General features: G+C 38.3%; 1 protein-coding gene across 1 annotated transcript in view; it reads right to left on the minus strand.

Annotated features, from left to right (window-relative positions):
- Positions 1-716: 716 nt before the first annotated feature.
- Positions 717-26,822, minus strand: part of LOC107037261 (serine protease snake) — a 135,597-nt gene continuing 109,491 nt past the window's right edge. The window contains exons 7-9 of the transcript XR_001460820.2: positions 7,618-7,690; positions 6,844-7,540; positions 717-834 (exon numbers count right to left, since the gene is read on the minus strand). The gene's annotated coding sequence lies outside the window, so the exon portion shown is untranslated. The remainder of the gene's footprint in view (positions 835-6,843; positions 7,541-7,617; positions 7,691-26,822) is intronic.

The following is a 26,822-nucleotide window of genomic DNA, read 5'->3' on the forward strand; positions in this document are numbered from 1 at the left end:
CCAAATCGCTCGAGGGGTTAGGGGATAGGCCAACTAACGGACGGACTGAAAAGGGTGCGGGACAAAGCCCAGATAAAGCTCATAAACTCTAAGTGTAAATCGGAAAAATATTATGATAAAAAGGTTAAAATGATACCTTTCGCGATAGGGGACCATATCTGGCTTCTGAAAGAACCGAAAGCCGGGAAGAGGGACGATGACTGGAAAGGACCATACCGTATTCTCAAAATGATGGCAAATAACAACGTGAGAATACAGGCGAATAAAGGGCCGAGAGTGGTACACCGGGATAAGCTGAAAAAAGCTCGAAACCGCGAGGCGGAACGGCCGCCAGAAAATCAGGGTTAACCCCCGGGTGGTTGAACCCCCCGCCCCGGCGGGCGTTTTTGGTCGCGCGTTAAGCGCAACGCTGTCGCGCGTACTTTACAATTTCATGATTTTGGCGAGTCGAGTTATCAAAAGATTATAATAATTCAATGGCGCAAGTATGAAAAAAACAGAACAAATTTTTTTTCCAATTCATTCGACATAATTGAAAGTAGGTGGTAGGTTACTCAAAATTTTTCTGAATTTTTCACTCCCGAAGTTTTGTGTGAAAAGCAAAAAAAAACAAATGAAAAAAATCAACGGCGCTGAGTTCATGGCTCGACCACTGGAGGGTCAATAAAGGGAAATGAAGGGAAATAGAAGAAGAAAAGGGGTGATGACCAGGAAAATATTTGATAGATAATATTATTGGTAGAAGAGAAAAATACAAAAAAAAAATTATATTAGAAATCAAACAGGAACTCGAAGAATGGCACTAGAATCCCCAGCCGACGAAAGTCACTCACTCTGAAAAAAGAAAAAAGGGGAGATCGTTAATAAAACAACACCTCAAAAAGAAAAAATATATGGGGTATTCCAGGTGAAATAAATGAGGGCAAAACCCTCACCTAATTCTACATGCGCGATATTTTTTTCTCGAAATATATTCATCTCAAAATGACCACTGATTTTTTTAATGATGTTTTGGTACATGATCTCAGCAGTTATGATTTTTTTCCTTATTTTCGTTTGAAATGACATAACTCAAAAATGAAGCGATTGAGATGTTTTTTTTAAAACGTGTGCTTTTAATCGAGTTTTTCATTCCATAATACGAATATTTTTTTTATGCCTCATTACACGGAAAATTTGGGAAAAATCCACTAAAATTCATGGATTTTCAAGTTCGACCCGTTTTAAAATTCTAAAAAAAATTGAGTCCATTTGAAATGATGAAAAACGAGGAAATACCAAAGGGGAAAATGGGGCTCCAATTATATATCATATTTCCGGTCATTTTCTAAATAAAAAGTCATTATTTTTAGTTTCAACATATTTTCAAATTTCCGCGCGAAAAAATTCCATAATCTCAATTTTTTTCTCGCTCATCAGATGGCGCTTACTATGGCTATGTCCAAAGCGAATGAGCCTAAATATTCGCAAGTAGCGTGTTTGTAAATTATTCTGTGATTTTGGCGTTCACGTTGACATTGTCATTTTCACAATAGTGCTTTGAAATCGATCAATAGTTGTGATACCTTGAAAAGATTAAAATAAAACTACAGTATGGCTCCGCAAAAGCCTTTCATTCATCGATGTTGCAATCCATTTGGATTAATAAATCATAAAATAACCAAAGACTTACGAAAAATCACAGAAACAGTTCAGCGAAGATGGAGGTTAGCAATCGGTGCAATCAATGTCGCAAAAATTTTGCTAACGGTAGTGAGCCTACTTTTGAGGCATCAACAGAACAACTAAGTGAAGAATCTGACGCGACCAAGGAATCTAACAATATTTTTACTGCAGAATAAGACCCAACGGAGTTGAACAATGTTATTGATCCCGAGTTTATGGATTCACAGCCTTCAGATGGAAGCGACTTGAGTAAGTTCACTGAACTTTTTCCTCATGGGAATGCAATTTCATTTCTTTGCATGAATTTTTGTCTCCCGCTCCCTGCTCTAGTCATTTATTATCTCAGCAATCCAACACTTCAGAGTTGGGAATTGATGTTCGATTGCCAGTCATTAACCATTACCTGCTGAATGTGTCTCCACTTTACCTCAAACAACTCAAAAGTAACCAATCGATAGATAAAACAAGCAGGGGTTCGAGCCTATCCGGCAGAAGGCATGCGACCATTACTTTTTGTCTTATTAATATTTTTCTTTCTTATATTTCTATCAATTCCATTGGTAGTAAGCTTCCGAATGGATCCGTATCAATTTCCTATTCCTAAGACAGACATACATACACAACGAAATTCATTCCGTTTTTACGAAACCATCAAACCTTTGTCTTTAATTACACTGCGTAATCTGCCATAGGTATTGGTTTATTGTGGTATTTTACTCACCCCTATCATAATTTTCGAACTGCATTGATGAATAACCGCATTTACCGAAGGGAGGGAAACCTCATTCGAGGGAAAAACCTGCCCTGGTACAGTCGTCCTTTTGACGGGACTACCGCTCGGTAATGAAACTGTGAGATTAGAGCGCTATAAATTTTGACCGCCGGTGCCGGGAAGCGAACCCGGATCATTGGCATACGAGTCTAGCACTCTAACCGCACGGCCACTACCGTCGGTTGCACATTGATGAATAACTCATTATTTGAAAGTCGTAAACCGTTGAAATAAAATTCTATCTAAAATGAATTTATACAAAAAATTTAAGATCTCCAAAACCACTCTAGCGATTGCGCCCATACAAAATAACAACCTTCAGTATCGTAAGAGCTATAACCATACCAAATTTCAACTTGCTATCCGCAGTTTTTCTCAAGTTATCGGGTCTTCAAGACTAAAAAAATAAGATATCCACAATGTCACAGAGAAAGAACTGTCCTATGCTTCAAAATGCATGCCATCATCCAATTTTTGAAATAATTTAACCATATTATCTAACTCCTAGTCCATGGGATAGGCATCTATTCTGTAGGGTGTTCAGGAGAAGATATTTAACCTTTTGATAAAACGGATTTATACAAAAAATTAATGTCTTTCAAATCGCTGGGCCGATTGCGCCCATTCAAAATAAGGACCCTTAATATTATGAGAGATATAATCATACCAAATTTCAACTTGCTATCTTCTTTTTGTCTCAAGTTATTGTGCGCAAAGAAATGAAAAACAAGACGAATATTAAAAAAAAAAAGTCCAATCGGTTACGTCGTTTTAAAGTTATTGCATATGATAGATTTTCAGAAAAAGTTGAATATCTCCGGAACTACTGATGCGATTGAGCCCATCTTCAATACCAACCGTTGTTATCATGAGAGGAAGATACTGTCTAAATTTCAAGTTGATATCTAACCACCACCGGGAAGGCGGCAGTGGACGTGTTCACATACAGACATGGTCGTCAAACTTCGTATTTTTCCGTTTCAGACCATTCTACATCATTTCCAAGCAAAATTGGAGAATCGAAAAATCGACCGATTGCAAAGCTTCCATTCGGAAGCAAAAACAGGATGTACTGAATCGATTGACACAAAATTTTATACATGAATGTGGGCCAATCATGCAAACTAGTAGCCAGAATCTCAGATGTTTAGTCCATTGTTTAACGCGGATTGTAGAGCCCACATTGGATTTTAATTTAAAAAACTAGAAAAACGCTGATATCTCGAAAACTTTGTATGGGAGGGTATGCATATTTTGATTGATCTTGATAAAAGATACCATGACGAATATTTTGAAAAAAAAAGTCAATCGGACCAGTAGTTTCGGAGACATTAAGCATTACAGTTTTTCACAAAAAGTGAAATATCTCCTAAACTACTCATCCGATTCAGCTCATCCATAATCCCATCCTGTAATATCATAAAGCCTATAATCCTACCACATTTCAACTTTCTATCTTAATTTTTCAAGGCGCCATCGTGCGTACAACGATTTTTACATAAAAATGAAAAATGCCAATTATTACCAAACAGTCGATAGTTACATAGCTATATTATGATTTGATCCAATAGATATCATGACAAAGAAGATTTTGGCATAAAAAAAATTCAAATCGGTCATGTAGTTTTTGAGATATTGAAGCACAAAGATTTTTGAGAAATTGTTGTATCTCAGAAACTACTAGGTCGATTGAGCTGAAACTGCGCCCAGAAATGCTCCAAAGTAATACCAATTAAGTGACAAAATTTCAGATTTTTAGCTTCAACTTTAGTCCTTTATTTGTCGTGATTTATAAAAAATTTCGAAAAAATCGACCCACACTTTCGGACACATACATACATGGTCCTCAAATTTTGTATTTTCACGTTTCAGACCATTCTACATCATTTCCAAGCAAAATTAGCGAATCGAAAAATCGATCGATTACAATGCTTCCATTCGGAAGCAAAAATTGAAAAAATCTGAATTAATTTAAAGCAACAGTTGACAGGCTCTTGTTTCAATCTTTTTGAAACTCACAGTGATATAATTGATTTTCAAATGATGGTAAATAGTTACAAGAACAAATTTCATGAGGAAGGCACCCTTAAATCACAAAAATCAACTTCTGACTCTATTACCTTTACATTGGAGCGTGCAAAGAGTTTCGGAAACTATGGATGTTCCGGAGTCCATGGTAATCAAATCAAAAGCATTGGTGAAAGCGAAAGGGATTCTATCAAGCTCGGACTCGAGACTAGGTTGGTTATTTTATTCGATGGCTCTTTGTTTAATGTTTCACTCTAAATTTCTTTCATGTTTTTCTGTAATTTCCTAGGGCACAAATCACCTGAGGAAATCACGACTAAAGTATTGGGCTTTTACAACGATGACAGATTCAGCAGTGTTATGCCAGGGAAAAAAGATTGCGTATCTACAAAAACTAGCAATGGTCTCAAAATCTACCATCAAAAACGGTTAATTCTTTGTAATTTGAAAGAGTTATTCCAATTCTTTCAAGATCACAATCCAAATGATAAAATTGGGTTTTCATCATTCGCAATGTTACGTCCGAAGCATTGTGTTCTTGCCGGTTCAAGTGGAACACAAAAGCTGTGTATTTGCGCAATGCACCAAAATATCAAACTATTGATGCTTGATATGTTATCAATTAATAATTTCTATGAAGCTAGAATAGTTGTGCATGAAGGTATTACTCTCTATCTACTTTGTTCAATGTCTATAGGTTCGAACTTGAAAACTTCGACAAGTGACACACGTTATCCATTGAACCATTACAGTAATTGCATTGACTTCATGATGTGTTACGACGCAACTCCTGAGTGTTATTTAAGAACATGTGAACATTGTTCAAGTTTCGAAACGTTACACTCCTTCATCAAAAACACACTGGTAGAGAATGATATTGACACAATTGTGTGGAAGCAGTGGGTTTCGAAGCCTCGTAGCTCGTTAGTAACTGTGACGCAAGATGTTGACGAATTCATTGATGATTTTTGTGAAAAGATGATTGCACTTTTACCTCACACATTTATCGCAAAAGAGCAAGGTAATTACGTTAAGGAGTTGAGAGAATCATTGGGGGATGGAGAATTTTTGGTCATTTGTGATTTCGCAGAAAATTATGCATTTGTTGTACAAGACGCCGCTCCGGGTCACCATTGGAACAATGACGTGGCAACTATTTATACTATTATCATTTATTATAAAGAGAGATCAAACGTTGTTCATAAAAGTCTTGCAATAATTTCCAATCATTTGCTCCATGATGCAGTAGCAGTTCACGTGAATACCAAGAAACTCATTCAGTTCACAAAATTATTAAATCCAAATCCAGTAGAGATCTATTACTTCTCAGATGGGGCTCCCACTCAGTTCAAAAACTTCAAGAATTTTATCAACATTTCTTATCATAAAGAGGATTACGGTGTTGATGCCGAATGGCATTTTTTTGTCACTGCTCACGGTAAGGGACCGTGTGAAGGCGATGATGGAGCTTTGAAAGGGGCTGCCGCTCGAGTTAGCCTTCAACTTCCTCTCGATAATCAAATCACAAGACCATATGAACTTTATGAATGAGCTTCAAGACATTTACCCATCTCAACGCTGAATATATTCCTAAAGAGGAATATGAACAAGCTATCGATGATTTGAGAAGTCATTTCTTGAGTGCTAGGCCACTACCTGGAACCCACAAGTACCACTGTGTCATTCCAAAGGAATTGGGAATTTTGAATGTGAAATTATTTTCACGAAGTGATAAAATCAAATCATTTGCTGATATCCATCGATAGGTGTGTGAAGCGGCATTTCATTGTAATATCTGAACTCGTTTAATTAAAAAAATAAAATAGTCTTTTTCTCATACTGAACATAGAGAAACATTTTATTTTCCCTTCATATAATTATTTAGTCCCTGAAAACCTGAAAAATCGACTTCCATACGGAAAAGGACCGAAACTATGATATATAATTGGAGGCCCATTTTTCCCTTTGGTATTTCCTCGTTTTTCATTATTTCAAATGTACTCAATTTTTTTGAGAATTTTAAATTGGGTCGAACTTGAAAAACCATCAATTTTAGTAGGTTTTTTTCCAAATTTTCCATGTAATGAGGCATAAAAAAATATTCCTGTTATGGAATGAAAAACTCAATTAAAAACACACGTTTAAAAAAAAACATCCAAATCGCTTCATATTTGAGTGAGTTATGTCATTTGAAACGAAAATAAGGAAAACAATCATAACTGCTGAGATCATGCACCAAAAAATCTTGAAAAAAATCAGTGGTCATTTTGAGATGAATGTATTTCGAGAAAAAAATATCGCATATGTAGAATTAGGCGAGGGTTTTGCCCTAATTTATTTCACTTGCAATACCCCATATATAACCAATATATACACACCACAAGAGGTAGGACGGTGGAGGAATCCGATCATCCGCGTCGGACATAGGGGAAGAAGACTCGCTGGAGCGGGGACGGACAGACCAGGGCTTCCTAGAGAGAGCGGTATTTGGAAAAAATCCCACCCCGGCTGCCCGGCGTTCCCTCTAGGATCTGCGACAGCCCCTACGAGACATACCCACCCCTGGGGCTTCACCCAGGACGAAGGGGGCAGATGAGGCAACTCGACGAGGTCCACCCGACCTCCGGGCGATCCCACCTCTTCGAGGAGCGGCCACTGCCTCTCGCAAGAAGGGCCCGAATCGTCCACTCAACATCCGCGCGACCCCGCCTCTTCGCGGAAGGGTTACTACCTCTCGCAAGGAGAGCCCAAATCGCCGACCTTTCCTGCGGGCGAATCCACCTCGAGGGGGGGAGGCACTGCTTCATGCGAAGATGGGTCAGAAGCGATACCTTCATCCTCAGGACCAGACGAAATGTCCCAAAGCTCGATCTGAGGCTCGGGAAGCCCTACCTCCTCCTCAGGGGGTTCAAGGTCTCCCTCAGCAATCTCCCTCTCGTTCTGAGTTCTAACAATCTCCTTTTCCTGGAGCAGGCAAACAATTTTGATGGCCAGGGATGTTGCAGTAGGGGGGCATTTTGTCAGAAAGGTTTAGAAGCAAAAGGTGAAGCTCGTGGCGAGGGATGTCGGGTCCATCTAGGAAAAAACAGAAAATTAGTAAACCAGAAAATAAAGGGAAAGACGGGGAGGGAAAAAAAACACCCAAAACTTACGGTGACCACCCGGGGAATGAGACTCAGGGGAGTGCAGCCTCGGAAGAGCACGAAATCCAATGGAGGAAGACGTCTGAAACACACAGAGAAAATATAGTTTTGCTAGGGGAACGTAATAAACATTCATACGAATTTAAGGCATTTCGTCTGTATATCATGGTGGAGGTGAAACATAAAAGGAGTACCACGGGTGGATGGGGGGGGAGGTTTAGGGGTGTAGGAATCGAGGTTGTTGAGGGATGTAACGATTCACTAACAAATGCGATAGTTATAAAACAATCACAGTATATTTACAAGACATAGACTATATACAAAAAGTGAAAATAGATAATGTAAGGAGTAGGTGTTCACTCTTGAGTATTCGGCGGTCGGTGCCGGACTGAATATAATATTCGCAAAAGGCGAGAATTCGGATACGAATACAATAGGCGCGAGTGAGAAGTATACATTAGACGGTTGAGTGACAGAGCGATGATGTCACTGATGTCCAGTCGTCTCAACTGCATGCGTTGTTATGTCCGTGTATTGACACGTGAGTGTGGATGTAGCGAGGCGCTACAAGGGGGGAGTGTTGGGGGGGGGGGCTAGCGGTAAACGTGTACAACGCCCCCCTCACATCTAAATCAATTATTTTCACAGTAAATTCGATATATTTACTTTCATCATCACAAACTCAAACTAAATAGGTGCCGAAATGATTAAAAACAAAAACATAAAATCAACATATTTTTACAATATCAATTAATTATTATTAGCCTCTTCCAGGACAAAGTAATTAAATTTCTAATGAACAAAGGAGTATTGAGATCCCCTAATTATTGTAATAATTGTGGTGAACCAATACTATATAATTCTGAAGCTCTATTATGGAGATGTAGAAACATATCAGAAAAACAGAAAAGGTAAACAAGTCAGGACAGTGTGACAGACAACTAAGTGTCCTCACTGGATCTTGGTTTGCGAACACTAAAATCAAGATTAACATATTATTCAGACTCATAATAAATTACATAATTGCAGATAAAATCACAATAAAGAATTTACAAATAGAGCATAAACTATCAAACAACACCACGTGGTTATGGATCAACAGAAAGAATTTAATTCTGAAAGCATGGTACAATATCGAGACGAGTAAGAAGTTGAGGGGGGGGGGTAGGCAAAGTGGTCGAGGTAGATGAGACTCGGATAGGTGGGAGAAAGTACAATAGAGGTAAGAAGACCAAAGGCCAGTGGCTGTTTGGCATTTACGACAGAGAGACTAAACGAATTTTCGTTACACCACTTCCAAAACGGAAAGGTAACACTCTCCAACTACAGATAGTGAAACACGTCGAACCCGGCAGTACAGTCTACTCAGATGGGTGGGCCGGCTAAAAAGGCTTTTCTATTCGTGGTTTCATCCACAGACGAGTTAATCATAAATATCAGTTTGTCAACTCTCACGACAAGAACATCCACGTGCAGAACATCGAGCGTGTTTGGAGGGATCTCAAGTCGTACTTACCGAAATATGGAGTCGGATTGGTGAGGATAAGGGAGAAGATAAGTAAAATTGTTTTCAACCGAGTATTTCCATACCAAGAAAGAGTAGATGGCTTCTTTGACTTTCTCTCGTTGATCTGTAATCCATACTGAACTGAAGTTATTTAATTAATTGGGTTTAGAGTCCGGATGTATTTGAAATAATTATTGAATCTCTACTTGAAATGGAGTTGTCCAATCTGTAACGTGAAACAAATTATTCTGAGTGATTATGTGAATTTTAAAGTCATAATAGACTATCACAAACACTCATTGTTTCGCATAGAATATTACAGAAATTGTTTAATAATAATTATGATATTGTCATCAGGTGGGATGATGGAGGTTGTGTTAGATCAGGGACAATTTCCTTTCTTAATTAGCCCCCGAAGGTTATTATATTTTTTAATATTTTATGGTAATAGTGGTGCCAGGTTGTTCTTTGAGGCCTGTAACCACTACGTCCATGTCGTGGCCTCGGGTAACGCTAAAGTGGTCATTAAATAAATTAATTGTCGAAATTTAATTAATTTGGAAAAATAAAACTAAATTGCTTCGAGGATCGGTTTAATGTGCGCATGCGCTCCCCCTTTCCGATCGTCTCGATACCCCCCACCATGCTCAGTTAATGAATAACAACAACTACTATAACCACAGAGCTCAGTCAGTAACATGCACTCGCTCTATGCACACTGTTAAACTTGAGGTTGATGAAGTACATATTTCAAATAGATTCAAATAGAATTGAAATTTAGAGAGAAAAAATTTCGATTCGCCCAGCCGGGATTCGAACCCGGGTCTCCCAGTTACGCGCCGGGCACTCTTACCGACTAAGCTACCGGGAACCACGGAAATTCTCACTCCAAATTCAACTCAGCACGCCGCCTAACCACCTTTAGGCATTAAATAAATTCAAATAGATTTACCAGGGAGTCTTATTGTGCTCGACTCGTGATTCAATCGCTGACGACGACATTTTCCAATTTTCAAGTAACTATTTAAGTGTGCATTGGAAATTTTGCCGAATACATATCGGCAGATGTATCTTGGCGACCACACGCATGCGTCGAGGAAATATCGGTCGCGAACCAATCTCTCGAATTATTCTTATTTTTTTTTTGCATTATCTCGGCTCGGGATATGAAAAAAATAAGAAGGGGGTGAAATATAGAATAAAATAGAACATTCGTATTTTTCAGGCTCACCGGGAGTCCGGGGGCAGGAGACATTAAAGCCACGGAGATTAGGGATGGAAATGGAATCTTATCAATGAAATACGTGCGTCTACGCATCTTCCACATGACATGGAAGATGATAACACACATAGACGCGACGGAATTTCTAAGGATAAGACAGGACTTTGTCATGCAATGGCCAGGCTGAGTCAGGCGTGCTCGGAGCTGAAAAAACAATGCACCTTAGCACCCCAATTAGAAACTATAAAATCACTAGACGCACTATACGAGATACATAGCCACATACGGGAATCTCTAGCAGACAATCATCAACGGTCAAAACGAGCACCTTTCGGATTCATAGGAAAAAATAGCAATACCCTTTTTGGTACGATAGATGAGGACGATGCAGATTATTATGACGTACAAATAGAATCTCTAAAAAATAAAACTAGCGAGACATTGGCCCTTCTGGCACACCAAACGCACATTAGCCGCTCAGAATTCGAGAGAATACGATCGGAAGTCCGTCGGTTTGATGAGACAATAAAAATGCTTAATCAGACACTGCACACAGTAATTGGTAGCTTAGAGAATCAACTGGAGGAAATTAAAATTAACGAGAATTTAGCCAGCCTATTGGCCGCTCTAGATGGAGAAATAGGACAATACTATGTAGATACACAGATTTTAGTTAATGCCAGTCTATTTGCCAGAAAGGGAGAGTTTCATCCGGCCATTCAACCCGCCAAAAACCTCATTAAAGTCGCAAAGGAAATTTTGGAGCAAAACAAAGGGGTGGAAATACTGGCCCCTTTGGAAGTATTGCACGTGGGGGAAATAATAAGACTAGTGGATTTGGCGGCATATGTCCACAAAGACAAAATCGTTTTTAGACTAACATTCCCAGTGGTGGGGCTTAGGAAATATACCGTTTATAAACATCTAACCCTACCAATAAAAATCGCGAATTCAACCATGTCTACTGTGGCATTCATTATCCCGAGTTATCCGTACACCACCATCTCAGAACACTCAGATACCTATTTTAAACTCGACAAGGAGTATCTGGACTTATGCAAGAAGAGCCCAAAAGCCCTCATATGCAGGGCGGATAGGGGTCATTTGGTTCAAAAACAATTCGTCCAATGACATTTCGTCCAAAATCACTTCGTCCAAAAATTCATGTCGTCCAAAAATCACTAGATTTAAAAATCATTTCGTCCAATTAGTAATACGTCCAATTCGGCCCAGATTAAACGGCATAAACACACCATAAACACAGGTAAATACAAACACAAACCCGAGAAACTCAAAACCAATTATCCATTGATAACGACACCAAATCAGATTCACGTACACGCAAGCAACGTACAAACCCAGTACAACAGTGCCTTTAGAACTGCTATCGGAGACAGATCAAAATTTAAATTCGCGCAATAAACGAAAAACCTAGTGTCTAGTGATCGAAGGAGAATGAAATAAAAGTATAAAAAAACCCAGACAATTGAATTTTTATGGACAGTTCACGATGGATATGATGATGATGATGATGATGATGATGATGATGATGATGATGATGATGATGATGATGATGATGATGATGATGATGATGATGATGATGATGATGATGATGATGATGATGATGATGATGATGATGATGATGATGATGATGATGATGATGATGATGATGATGATGATGATGATGATGATGATGATGATGATGATGATGATGATGATGATGATGATGATGATGATGATGATGATGATGATGATGATGATGATGATGATGATGATGATGATGATGATGATGATGATGATGATGATGATGATGATGATGATGATGATGATGATGATGATGATGATGATGATGATGATGATGATGATGATGATGATGATGATGATGATGATGATGATGATGATGATGATGATGATGATGATGATGATGATGATGATGATGATGATGATGATGATGATGATGATGATGATGATGATGATGATGATGATGATGATGATGATGATGATGATGATGATGATGATGATGATGATGATGATGATGATGATGATGATGATGATGATGATGATGATGATGATGATGATGATGATGATGATGATGATGATGATGATGATGATGATGATGATGATGATGATGATGATGATGATGATGATGATGATGATGATGATGATGATGATGATGATGATGATGATGATGATGATGATGATGATGATGATGATGATGATGATGATGATGATGATGATGATGATGATGATGATGATGATGATGATGATGATGATGATGATGATGATGATGATGATGATGATGATGATGATGATGATGATGATGATGATGATGATGATGATGATGATGATGATGATGATGATGATGATGATGATCACGACGACAACTGCCTCAGCGAATAAATGCAATAAATACTAGATTTTTCCATGCATAAGACGCAGTTGTATGGTTTTTCATTTTTATGATGTATATTTTTTCCATTCTATTCCAATAGTTTATTATTATGAATCATCAGTTTTATTATTCATCGTCACTTTTATTATTATGAATCATTTTAAAAATATAATTAACATAATGAACATTATCGCAATACATTTTATAAATTTATGGTTTTTCATTTTAATTGTATCATTTTTTTTCATCTTATCACACAAAGTAACATGATGAACTTGATCTCTATGCAACTTGGAATTTCAATAAATAATTGATAAATAATAACGAAATAGCTTATAAGTAGAACAGTAAGTGGACAAAAATACACGAATAAATGCAATAAATAATCGGTGTACAATGACGCGTAACTAATGAGAATTTATAATTTGATGCATTGGGCAATTCCCCTCAGATAATCCCCAAAATTATCCAGTGCATTCTCGCGATTAACAATCGTCCTAAGTCTCGCATCATGATCTCGGTACGCTTTTCTTTTCTTAGCTGGAGGTTGGCCTGCATTAACCTGTGTCCATCTTAACTCCATCCCCGCTTGTTCGTCTCTGAGTCCATCAATGAATCGACCCATTGCAACATGGCTGACTTGGAGACGTGTATTGAAAGCATTATGCCAACCATCAATACAATTCGTTGTGCGCAGTCCATCATTTTTGACTGCATCATAGCAGTTCCACATGTCGGTAGTAAATTTAGGGGGGCTTCTGTAACGGCCATTTTTTAGTCCGATCCACGTTTCTTCGAAATACTTTATGAACCCTTTGAGTTCATCCTTTTTTGAATGAAAGAAATCTGTTTTTAGTAATTTTCTGTAGACTGAGATGACATTATTAGGAGGGATATAATCCAATACAAGTAGCATTCGTAATTGCAAGGAAAATTCTTCGTCTTCACCGTAGCGTACGTTGAAGTCTTCAGATACTATATGTCTATATACGCATTGCCCCTAGTGAAAATTGCATCCTTTTACGATTGATTGTGGATATACCTCTTGAAGAGCTTTGATGAATGCCATTTCATAGTCAATCATCCTAATTTTGGGATTTAAATTCTCGCATAATTCTTTTAATTTTAACAATGCTGCTTTGTAATTTTTTTTCGTTTTTTTTGGAAACAAGATGTAAACTAGTGGTAATTGCTTGCCCTCTTGTAGGTCATGCAATGTATATAGCTGTACGAAAATTTTTGGCACAGAACTGAAAGTACCATCTCCAAGCCACGTGTCAAATGATGCCAATCGTCGCAGGTTACGTCTAGTTGTAAATATCAAATATCTGTGTTGATTTTCCTCACCTTTGTTATCATACATTAGGAATGGTTCATTCCTGTGAGTTTTTTGTAGCGAGTCTGGAATTTCTAGTTCAGCTAGTGTTTTTGGAGTTTCTAATTGGGGATTAGCCTTTGCCCTCGCTCGTTGGGTAGTTCTAGTTAATGATTCGACGTTTGGCAATATCCCCATTGTTGCCTCTGATGCATTTTTTATTGATTTTAAGACAATTTTGCTCGAGTGATCGTGAGTCTTTTGTGCCTTGTTCTTCATTTTATTTATTATTTTACGCTTGTTGATCTCTGAGGAATTTAGTGCATGTTCATGTTCCGGGGGATTTCCGATTATGTTTCCTACATCGTGATTAAAAGAGTTTACAGTTTTCAATGTTTATATTTTTATTGAGTTTTTAATTATTGTTTCTTACCTGCTTTTTTATCCGAGTCAGTCTTGATGTGTGCTGTGCAATANGCAATGTTTCTCGGTATAGTAATCCATGCACCTCCATGTAATAGCATTCTTCGTTTTAGCATTTTTTTGATAAACGTAATTGTTCTCTAGAAGCAGATCAGCTCCTTTCGTACTCTTCACAAATGTTAACGGCATATTTGAAGGGCCATGTGCACAGTTCTATTTCTCACCAACAACTGATTCTATAATCTGATACTACAGGCACCATAATAATGAGGGGATTATCCCTCTCCATTTGTGCGGTATCATCGTTATTTACGTATTCCGAATGTTTTTGAGAAATATTAGATATATTGAAATTTCCATTGGATAGCTGTATGTTACAAAGTAGTTGTCAAAAATTGAACAAAAAAACATTTAATATTTGCAAAACTTCAAATATATTAATTCACTTTTTTTCTAAAATCGGAAAACTTGGAATTTTGGAGTTTATGTTTCGCATAAAATTCCAGTTGAAATGTCCTAGTTGAAGGAGTGTTAGTTGATAATGTTGTTAGTTGCAATGTGGCTAGTTGAAATGTCGCTAGTTGAAATGTCTTAGTTGAAATGTCGCCAGTTGATAAGACATGGATCCAACGCTTCGTGAGGAGTATCGTCGGCGGTTTCGGAAAGTCTGGAAGTCAGAGCTAGGCCCATGCATGGCGTATTTTTCCGTCATGTGGAAGAACAGCGTCTGTCCGTCCAGCTGACTTTCTCTTTCTTGAAATCTGCTGTCTTGATTTCCGAGACTGAGGGTTTCATTTGCGCGTGTCAGGATGGCGTGATAAACACTCTTGTCTATCAAAGTCGCGTTATAGGGTTCCAAGTTCCAGATATTACATGTCGGGCTTGCAAGCAATCCTCGAAAACTCTGATGCATCTTCTGTCGACTTGTCCGACGTATGGAATGACGAGTTATATCCACCGTCATAACGCAGCGTTGAGAGTGCTGTATTATCACTTGCAGCACTCTTATGGGATAGACAGGATGCCGGTGCTACGTTATGCTCCAGGAGATATTGAGTCCGTCGTCGTACATGAGAGATGTAAGATTTACTGGAACTTCTCATTTGCGACCACCAGGTCTGTCGCTGCGACGAAGCCTGACATCGTCGTTTTCGATTTCGATGACAAATACATCTATGTCATTGAGTTCTCGGCTCCAGCCGGGAGCAATATATCCGTAAAGGGAGAGGAGAAACGGCTCAAATACCAGCCTCTCTTGTTTGAGCGACGTCAGCTGAACCGAAGGTTCAGAGTCAAGCTGATTATCCTCATTATTGGTTCGCTCGGCGGAATGAAGCAGTCCTTTGTATCTGCGCTTGAAGTAATCCCAGCGTGTAGGGGTAATGTCTCTATATTGGCTGGCCAGATGCAGAAGACTGTGATTCTTAAGTCCCTCCGTTTACTTAGGTAGCATGATTCTGGACTGCAGCAGAACTCACCCTCTGGTTGGAGGGAGCACTGCTGCAGAGCGATTAGGAGGAATATGCATCGCTTCACTTACTGGGCGGCCTCCAAGGTGAAGTCGGAGTCCTCGAGGGCCGCTCAGTGATCTTTTTACCGAGGGAAAAAAATAATAATAATAATAATGAGGCCGGAGTTTCCACTATGAGATCAGAAGCTTAGCCATCAGACTCCCCCAGAAATCCTCAACTCTCTCGACCGAAGGCATCTTATCGGGCACTGGCGAAGGTAGTTCGAACCAGTGATTGGGATCGGAGAGGAAGACAGAACTGTCGACCATCCGACGCAATCGCTTCTTCAAAGATTGCTTTGCGGTCCCTAAAACGCGCACCTCTTCAACAAATCTCTCTCCAATTACAAGGAGGATAACCTTATTCAACGTGTGGTGATGATAGTGCCAACTTACACATGTTTTGCGAACGTGAGCACAAAATGCCTTACTATTGGTGATGAAATCAATCATACATTGAATGTGCGATGCTTGCTTCCTTGCCTCTTCGATCTTTCTCTGCAGCTGGGCGATGCGCCTTCGCGTTTTCGTCTCAAACGAACCCACTCTGGGAGCTCGAGGCTTCAAATGAAGAGCTGCATCATACACAGCCCAGTTGAGGTTGAGCAAATCAACGTCTCTGGGGAGGGTGGCAGTCAGAGCCTCATTCTTAGATACTAGTTGTTCATGCCGGAGACGAAACTTCCTAGTAACTTTCTCTCTTCTTACCTCTAGTTTTCGTGAGGGCCTTTTAGAGTTCTCCCTTTTCTGTTGGATCCGCTACTCCAGCGGAAAATTACCATCCTTCTAGGGTACCTCAGGTAGATGATAATCCAACGACCCCCTGGAACAAACAGCAAATCATTTTTTTGTCGACACAAGCGGGCTCCTTGATCTCTAAAATGTTGCTGTATGAAGGGCAAAAACTCAGTGTGCATTGCGCATCACATGTCTCGCATTCTTGCCATATATCCCGTCTGCGCCGACTCACTGTCCTGCCAACACTGCACTAGGTCGTCCTTGAGTTACTCCGTCCATCTAATCCTTCTAACATCCGGGTTGTTATCGTTGGATCCGGATCGATCACCCCTTCCAACTGATCGACGGTCTCCATCCGAGAGGGACTGGTTGTGTGGGGCTCTGTCGCGACTCAATGACGTAACCTGGTACAGGTGCCGCCGGGTGGTTAACTCGACACCACCATGGCTATTGCGGACATACCGGGCGATGGATTCACCACACTCCCTACGTCTATGCGTTATGGGGGTGCAAGTTGCAGATACTGTATGTCGTGCTTGCAGGCAGCTGCCAGAAACTCTAACGCATCTTTTATCGGCTTGTCCCACGTATGCAATTACGAGTTATATTCATCGTCATAATGCGGCTTTGACAGTACTTTGACGCACTAGTTCTGATATACTGAAGATAATGTTCTATCAATTCATAGTTGTCCACTTGGTTTGACGTAGTCAAATCCAAATCATCTGTGTCAGTTTCGTGAGTAGTAGTTATACCAGCATTATATACAATTCGATCGTTTGAACCTTCACACGAATCCTTCATGTAGTTTCGATCGCTTTCTTTTTTTTCGGCTCTTCGGTTTCCATTTTTGATGTTGTCGAATGATCTACTAATTTTCGGTGTGGATCAATCACAGGTTTGAAGAAAGTGTTAGTGATCGCGTCAATAGCACTTTCATGGGATTTTATCAAATTTTTTTTCAGTGAATTGCTACCCTCATATGACCCAGCTAATTCAACATTTCTGTCTCGCATTTAATATTTGGGCTTTTCTTGATAATGCTCCAATCTCTGATTATTTTTTCTAGTCGTTGTAGTCCATTTGACTAATGTTTTTTGATATTTTATCCTATCATTCTTTATCCCATTACAGATGTCTCTCTTCTCTCAAATCGAGAAAGTTTCGCTAGAATAATCATCTCGGCAGACTTCGGCAATGCCATATTGGTGGTGCAGGGGCCGGAAGGTGTCTCAGATGTTGCTGTCGAAGAGGTTGGGGATAATGGAAACGAGCTGAAATCCGCGTCCTCTGGGGGGAGGCTTGACTATCACTCTGAGAAGTGAGACTCAGACTTGCTAAGTTTCAGAATTTTTTCGGACTCGGGAGAATTGCTGTTTCCAGGGGGGATATCCCTCTTTTTCTCGGTATTCGCAGAATACCGGGATTCTTGCCATGTATCGGTAGAGCTGTCAATCAAATTTTCTCCAGAGGACGTAGGTGGAGCAGTAGTCGTCAAGGCACTGAAACGGCCGAATAAATTGATTCTGATTTGGGCGGCCGCGTATCTACTTTTGGGCGTTAAAGACAGATTGTTGTCAGAGATGAGGTTACGATGCATATGGTCCTAATTAGTGGGTAAAGCAGGGACTACAAATCCCGCCTTTTTCAAGAATTTATTGTTTTATTTTGATGAGTGGCAATATAACCTCAAAAAGTTTTGTAAACAGTAAGAATGCTTAAAATAAAACCAATCTGTAAGGAGCCAGTCCGGATCTTAAGACTAAACCACTCAGGAAGCACGGACGACAAGACTTTGCACAGAAAGTAAAATTCATCTTAATATCATTGGCTTCCGCATGAATGCCGTGTTTGGTTTCAGCATTGCGCCGACGTTTCGCACACATTGCAGTGTGCTCTCAGAGCAAATCATGCTCCCGACCATAATTAGTGTGGTTCAATGGAGTAAATATAACGCATTGTATCAGGCGATGGGCTTTTGCGACCTGGATCATAAAGGTCCATCCCCTCTGCTAGACTCAGTCTATTAAACCCAACACAAAGTGGGGGTAACACTACTGGAAAGGGAGAGAGCATGGTAGAATTAATTAATACTCAAAAACGCAGATTTGTATAAATCGGAACTTTTCACCAAAAAATGTCAATAAAATGACAATAATTATGGCGCCAATTGGAGTTTGCTTTTCGTCATAGTTCGGCAGTTATTAATTTGTTCATTGTGTCAAGTATTGAAAATCAAACCAAAAATCGCTCTTCTTCAACAATTAATTCGTTGTCACAGTTGAATTATTGTAAAAGTTGAACTGTTGAGTTTAACAGCAATTGTTGTTTCTTATTCCTCTCAGAGTGTTTAGGAATTAAATATTCATGTAAAGTTGTTGGTTTTCTTAAGAAAAATCATAGTGCACCCTTTATCTAAGTTTGTCCAAGTTTTGGTTTTTCAATTGGTTTTCAAAATTTGAATTTTTATTTGCTATGTTGGAATTCCAATTTGTAGTTACAGGAAATGCAACATTTTTTTATGAAAACATTGATTTTTGGGAAAATTGGACGATGTTGTGTTTGAGAATATTCAATTTTATTCTATTGCAATATTTAATGAACAAAATAAATTTTTTTTTTTTATTGAAAGAATATGCTGGAGAATCGAGTTAACGAAATGTTTCGATTTCCCAACACCAAACTCGGAATGTGATGAATAAGGCGGAAATTTCGAAATGATGCAAAAACAGCATCGAACCACCTGCACTCGGGCATTGACCGAGATCGCACTTGCCAAAATTTTACAAAATTACAGTCAGTCTTGTCCTAGCATCGAAACCGATCATACAAACGGGCGAACTCCTCGCGAGCATTAGATACCTGATTCCAGAATCAGTCATCGCTTCTGCCCGGTGTTTATCTATTGTTTCGAGTATCGGGAAACCCAATCACAATTACGCACACCTTCGTAGAGATTAATCCCGCGCATCATTTAAACTATAAGAACTTATACGGTACCGGCCGACAGGGTGCAAAATTACCTGTTACGGTCACAGTGTAAAGTTGTAAAAAGAACTCAATCCATAGCTACAATCAAGGTTCATTTCGAAAATCTAATAATTATCAACTATTGTTAATCAATCGAAAACGAGTGATCGGGAGGTGGAATCACAATAGCCAGAGAGTGAGTAACCTAAAATCATGTTAATCTGTCGTCGGGGGTCTCTTCTCTTTGTCTCTCCCTAATACTCTCAAAACTTTTGTCAAAAATTTGAATTAATATTGTCATCAAGGCGTAAAATCTCGATATTTCCATTCGAAACTATTTTTGTTCTGAATAAATTTTATGTTAAAATCAATCAATTAAGTTTTATTAGATTAATACCCTCAATTCCTTCATGAAACAGATGCGCCCAGTACTTCAAAGGTAAGGATCTACGCTAAACAAAAATAATTATTTTATTGCCCGGTCAGGAAAATTGATCGACTATTAAATAAATATCCGCTCAATTTTCCATATCCAACAATCAGTTTTCAAAAACAGAACTAAGAAAAAAATCATTTTTTGAATTGAACAGAGTGAAAACCCACTGTTAAACTAAAGTCAGCATAAGTTTTAACATCGGGTATAACCCGAAGTCTCCCCTCCCTTTTCCGGGCATGCGCAAAATGAGGGTATAGCCGCGTTACCCTCCGTGCATTGGTTTCCTACGCGGGAACTATTTACTTCCTGAAATAGTACATTAGAGTAGAAGGGCACAAATTTTGTTTTCAACGAATGTGTAGTTTACAGGCCGAGCCGAAGGCGAGGTCTGTATTCACATTCGTTGAAAACGAAATTTGTGCCCTTGTACTCTAATGTACTATTATTTAAAAACAATTGAAAATCTGACTGCATTTAATGATAGCCATCAGACACCTCTCTCTGCACTACAGAACTACAATAATTGATTAATTAATATTGAATTAATTAAACGTATTGCACGATTTTTACCTTGTTTGTTTGTTTGTTTGTTTCGTGTTAAAAATTAACATTTACCCGTTTATTATCTAGTTTGGTTTAACCAGTGGAAATCAGAGTGAAAAAGAGGTAACTGCACTTCAATAAATAATCAATGCAGCGGGGAAAAGGGAAACGGTAAGGGAAAATGAATAATAAGATTTATTTCCAATATTCCATCGTGCGGAGGGGGGGGGGAGGAAATGAGTATCCATCGGTTAAAAATGTAGGTTTATTTCACATTGAATTTATTACAAGAGAAATAAGGATTTTCATGATGTATTTTTTTGCAATTTTAATTAATTTTGCTCGACCAAAAAATCATTAATCGTGTTTTTTCTATGTATATATCTTGATTGATTTGTAATTAATTTGGCTTTACGGTAAAACTTTGTAATGACTTTTGAAATATTATTAATGATATTTTTATGTGCTTTTTAACATGACGATTTTTTAAATTGATGATCATCGAATTTGTCTGGTGAAAAAAGTTGGAAAATATCCAGGTTGTCAAATACCCAACTTCCGAACTGCACCCCAATGGCCCGCCCGTGAATTAAAAATTGATAGCTCCTTCCCTAAGTAATATTAAGGGATGAAACCAAGGGCATTCACTAGAGGATTAAGTCCCCCATCGATTGATACTTATTACATGCCTTAATGTACATTTTTGATAAATGAAAACGGCGGTGACAGTGACAGCGCCGCCGAATATCGTGGAGATTTCAGTCTCCAGTGGCCCGCCCGCCACTTAGAAAATTAATAACTCCTCCCCTAATTAATATTAAGAGATGAAACCAAGGGCATTCGCTGCGGATTAAATTCTCCATCGATTTATATGCATTTCGTCCCTTAATATTCATTATTTTAAAAGAAAAACCGCGGTGAACATGTCGGCGCGGACAAATATCGAGGAGATTTCAGTCTCCAATCGTCCGTTCGTTACTGGAAAATTAATTACTCCTCCCCTAACTGATATGAAGGGATGAAACCAAGGGCATTCCTGGAGGATTAAATTCCCCATCGATTGACGCCCCTTTCTTCGCTTAACCTTCATTTTTTTTAAATAAAAACCGCGGTGCAAGTGTCGGCGCGGGTGAAAAGCGTGGAGATTTCAGTCTCCACTCGCCCGTCCGTTACTGGAAAATTACTTACTTCTTTCTTAATTAATATTAAGGGATGAAACTAAGAGCGATCGATGGAGGATTAAATTCCCCATCGATTGACACTAATTTCATCCCTTAGACTAATTTTTTTCTTAATTAAAACCGCGGAGAAAATTACGGCGCGACCGAGAATTGTGGAGATTTCAGTCTTCAATCATCCGCCCGCCGCGTGAAAATTCAGAACTCCTCCCCTAATTAATATTAAGAAATGAGATCAAATGCGATCGATGGGAGATTAAATTCTCCATCGATTGACATCAATTTCATCCCTTAGACTAATTTTTTTCTTAATTAAAACAGCGGAGAAAATGACGGTGCGACCGAGAATTGTGGAGATTTCAGTCTCCAATCGCCTGTTCGCTACTTAAAAATGAATAGCTCCTCCCCTAATTAATGTTAAGGGATGAAATCAAATGCGATCGATGGGGGATTAAATTCCCCATCGATTGATACCCACTTAATCCCTTAATCTGGATTGAAAAAATAAAAACCACAACTTACAAATTCATATCACCTCCCCTAATTAAAATTAAGGAATGACACCAAGGGCGATCGATGGAGGGTTAAATTCTCCATCGATTGACACCAATTTCATCCGTTAGACTGATTTTTTTCTTAATTAAAACAGCGGAGAAAATGACGGCGCGACCGAGAATCGTGCAGATTTCAATCTCCAATCGCCCTCCCGCCGCGTAAAAATTTATAACTCCTCCCCTAATTAATGTTAAGGGATGAAATCAAATGCGATCGATGGGGGATTAGATTCCCTATCGATTGATATATATTTTGTCCCTTAATCTTCATCATTTTAAATGGAAAACCGCGATGAAAATGTAGGCGCGGACGAATATCGAGGAGATTTAAGTCTCCAATCGTCCGTCCGTTACTGGAAAATTCATTACTCCTCCCCTAATTAATATTAAGGGAAGAGACCAAGGGCATTCGCTGGAGAATTAAATCTCCCATCGATTAACAACTCTTTCATCCCTTAATTTTCGTATTTTGTGAAAGAAAACCGCGGTGAACATGTTGGTGATGGCGAAAATCGCGGAGCTTTTAGTCTCCAATCGCCCGCTCTTTGCTGGAAAATGAATTATTCCTTCCCTAATTAATATTAAGGGGTGACATTAAGGGCGTCTGTGTCTGATCGAAAAGTTACTGAGGACTTTTCGATCCAGAATTCCACCCCCATCTTTGGGGTGAAGTTGGACGTTGGGTTTTCATACACCGTGTATTTTGCGAAAATTTATTTTTGGATAAGCTATATTCCTGTAATATATTTTTGTTCACATGTTTTTGGCCATAATTTTTTCGTAGACCCGATAGAACGAGGCAAATTGATTCATCTTTTAGGTGGGTTTTTCAAAAATATTTTCGAAACTAAAAAACAAAACAACTCTCTCTTAGTTTAATGTTCTTTTTTTAGTATCAAATTTTAACACGTCAAATCCATTTCCGCGAGGATGATTATGTCATGGGAGCAAAGGGCGAAGTTTTACAAAATATACATTTCGCATAATGGAGGACACAACATTAGGACTGCATGGCTGCTGTATTATACAGCTAATTTTAATGAACTGCAACCCCCATATCCCAATCGTCAACAGATGTTGGAAATTATTTCCCAAGTCCATCGATACTTTTTAAAACAACGACGCCCCGGCTGTTGAATGAATAATTATTGTGCATGTTTTTAATGTGATTCATTATAAATTTTAATTATGAAAATCTAATAAAAGTGATTTTTTTCTTCCGAATGCAAGCTTCGGATTTGACCGATTTTTCGATTCTCTAACTTCAGTTGCAAGTTCGCTAGAATTTCATAACACGTGAAAAAATGATGTTTTTAGATCATGTCTCTTTGTATGCCCCAGAAAATTCAAAATTTTGAAAATTAATTTTTAAATAATTCAAGGATTAAATAATTCGAGGATTTTCATCATGCAATACTGATGGAATATGATTTATTTTTTACCCCTAAAAACTGTAGATTAGAAATGAAATACAAAAGGCCTTATGCTACTCCTAAGAGGTCTTCAAATCGGAAGCCGTGGTCAACTTCGTTGAATAATAAACGAGGAAGAGCATTTAACAGTCAATTTCAAATGGCTGTTTACTCTGTTTATTGTTTTAATGAAGAGGAACAGCGGGTAGGCCGATGCTTAATTCCGTTACAGCAACCCAGGTACTAATCCTTCCTTTATTCCTTTCCTTTCCTCTATTCCTTTATTTTTGTTCTCAAGAATGGTTGGCTCCTGTTGCAAACCTAGTTCAAAGTTGACCTTTGAAATATTTCCGGAAAAATACACATTTTTAAAGTGTTCCAACAAGTGTCAAACCCAATTTTCTTTTAATCAAATTGCAGTTTAATTCTATCTAATTATGTGAATGGTAGATTTGTTTCCACAACTGCATGTGCATCTGTAATGGTCAGGGGTTGAAAAAATACGAATGAATCAATTATTTAATTAATTACAAAATTACTATCGGAGAAAAGGAAAAAGTAGGGATGCTTGCAGGAAATTTTGCTGCAAATTCCAGAGGTTTGATCATGCAACACAATAAAAAATATGAATTTTCTCCGAAAATTTCCTGACAGAATTCTTATACTTTTCTGTGTGTATAGCATGTTCAACGGAGTGTTGAATAATCCCCTTTTCAATTCCCACAATGTCGTCTTGCATGTTCGTATATACGTGTATCGTAGAGAAAGAACCTCGAAAATGCTGAAGATATCCCCCCCTTTCCATTACGAAAATCATGCAGCATGCTGAGACTGGTGAACCATTTTTAACCCCAGGGAAAGAAAGGCACAGGACCGCACCCAAGCACACCATAGTGACGAAGTCAAGAACGAAATTCGCAATGTCATTTATGAGCATGCAGAGAGAAGTAAGAGTAGAATTTTTAATATAATTCTATTGCAAAAGTTGGATACTATTTACGCACAATAATAATGTAAAAATGTATCCCTCTTTTTCTGGGTTATTTCAGCTGTTCATGAAGGTATTTCACCACTTTACCGGAGAGAATTTTACCAATGTGGTAAAATACTCCATGCACAAAGATAATTCACGCTCAATTTTTATAAATTTGACTGTTTCATTTATGGGAATTACCACGAACATTTCATTAAAAAATAATCATCTACCATTTCGGGCTTGGGCATCAAATGACTGTACGTTTTCTTATGTATGTAGCGATGAATGATATATTTACATTTTCATACAGGTGAGCCATTGACCGTCTATAAATTGCTCAAAATCATTGCGTATGTACTTCCTTCATTTAATAGTTCATCTTTCGAAACTTGAATGGGAATTGTAGGATCAGAAACTTATTTTTCCAGATCTCAGGAAATCGCTTTCACCGGAGGAAAAACAACTCTCAAGAAAATTCTTCACGATATTGGTTTCTCTTACTGTAAACGTGATGGTACTATAGGTATCTCAAAGAACAACCATACATCGTTTACAGAAGAATACAGTTCCTGAAGAAAATGAAAAGTATCAGTGACGAAGGCAAGCCGATTGTGTACCAGGATGAGACCTGGACATATCGACGAGGGACAGGGAAATCGAAAGAGTGGCAGGACAGTGATATCCGTAGCTGCTCTGTTAGGAATGATTCAACTGGTGACCGCTACTTGATTTGCCATGCTGGTGGAAGAAGGGGTTTCGTTCCAGAATGTTCCCTTTTCTTGCGTACAGCTGCCAAACCAAAACCAGATAACGATTATCACGGTGACATGAATGGAGAACTGTTTCAGAAGTGGTTCAAGCAAAGACTTGTCCCCAACATCCGGGAACCATTGATCATCGTCATGGACAATGCGTCCTATCACTCCCAACGAGTAAGTCAATGTTCATGGGGCGGGAGATTGGTATGTTACCCAGATTAAGGAATGAGACATTTTTCTTGATTCTTCGTTCCTTGTGTGCCTTGTAGGTACATCAAAACCCACCGACAAAATGGACAATTGCACAGGTCCGGAAGTGGTTGGATGAACATAACATTAGTTACAAACCACGAACTACGAAAAAGGAGTTACTCGTCATCGCTCAACTGCATAAGCCTGAGGTTAGTTACCAGCTGGATGATTATGTTGCGAAATATACTGATCATGAGATCGTTCGTTTGCCTCCATACCATTCTATATAATAATCCGATAAAATTTTTCATCTTCGATTCACCCTCTTTGGTATTTTTTAATTTATTTTATCGAACTGCAATAATAAAAAACGATTCTGTAGAAATGTTCATAGAATTGAAAAAAAAAATCCCAATTTTAGCATTTTCCGGGGACATCGAAAAATCAATTTTTCTGTTTTTTTGTTGATGATCTCTCTTTGCATTTTTTCTATTATATCTGATTAAAATTACATCATAGAAATGAAAAATATTAATATTCCTTCGTTATTTGAAAAAAAATTTTTTTTTTGAATTTTCCGAAAATATCAAAAAATCGATTTTTTTATTTTTTTGCTGAAAATCTCTGTATTTTAATCATTCCCTTCCATTGCAATGAGATTATATAACCGAAAAGTATTGATGTCATGATTGTTTCGAAAAAAAAACAATTGAAAATTTTCAGGAAAGCATTAAAAAATTCGATTTTTTATTTTCTTATTGATCCTTCATTTTCTTGATTCCCTGCTGTTAAAATCAGATCATAGGAACTAAAAATATTGGTTTCCCTTGATTATTTTTGAACGGAATGAAGGAATCTTCAAAATTTCCCGGAGATATATAAACGGTTCGCTGTTTATATTGCTAATATTNTCTTATTGATCCTTCATTTTCTTGATTCCCTGCTGTTAAAATCAGATCATAGGAACTAAAAATATTGGTTTCCCTTGATTATTTTTGAATGGAATGAAGGAATCTTCAAAATTTCCCGGAGATATATAAACGGTTCGCTGTTTATATTGCCAATATGTTGGCAATTTGGAGGAATGA

Source organism: Diachasma alloeum, unplaced genomic scaffold, assembly GCF_001412515.2.
Source record: "Diachasma alloeum isolate Michigan unplaced genomic scaffold, Dall2.0 Dall_scaffold_00215, whole genome shotgun sequence".
NCBI classification, from domain to species: domain Eukaryota; kingdom Metazoa; phylum Arthropoda; class Insecta; order Hymenoptera; family Braconidae; genus Diachasma; species Diachasma alloeum.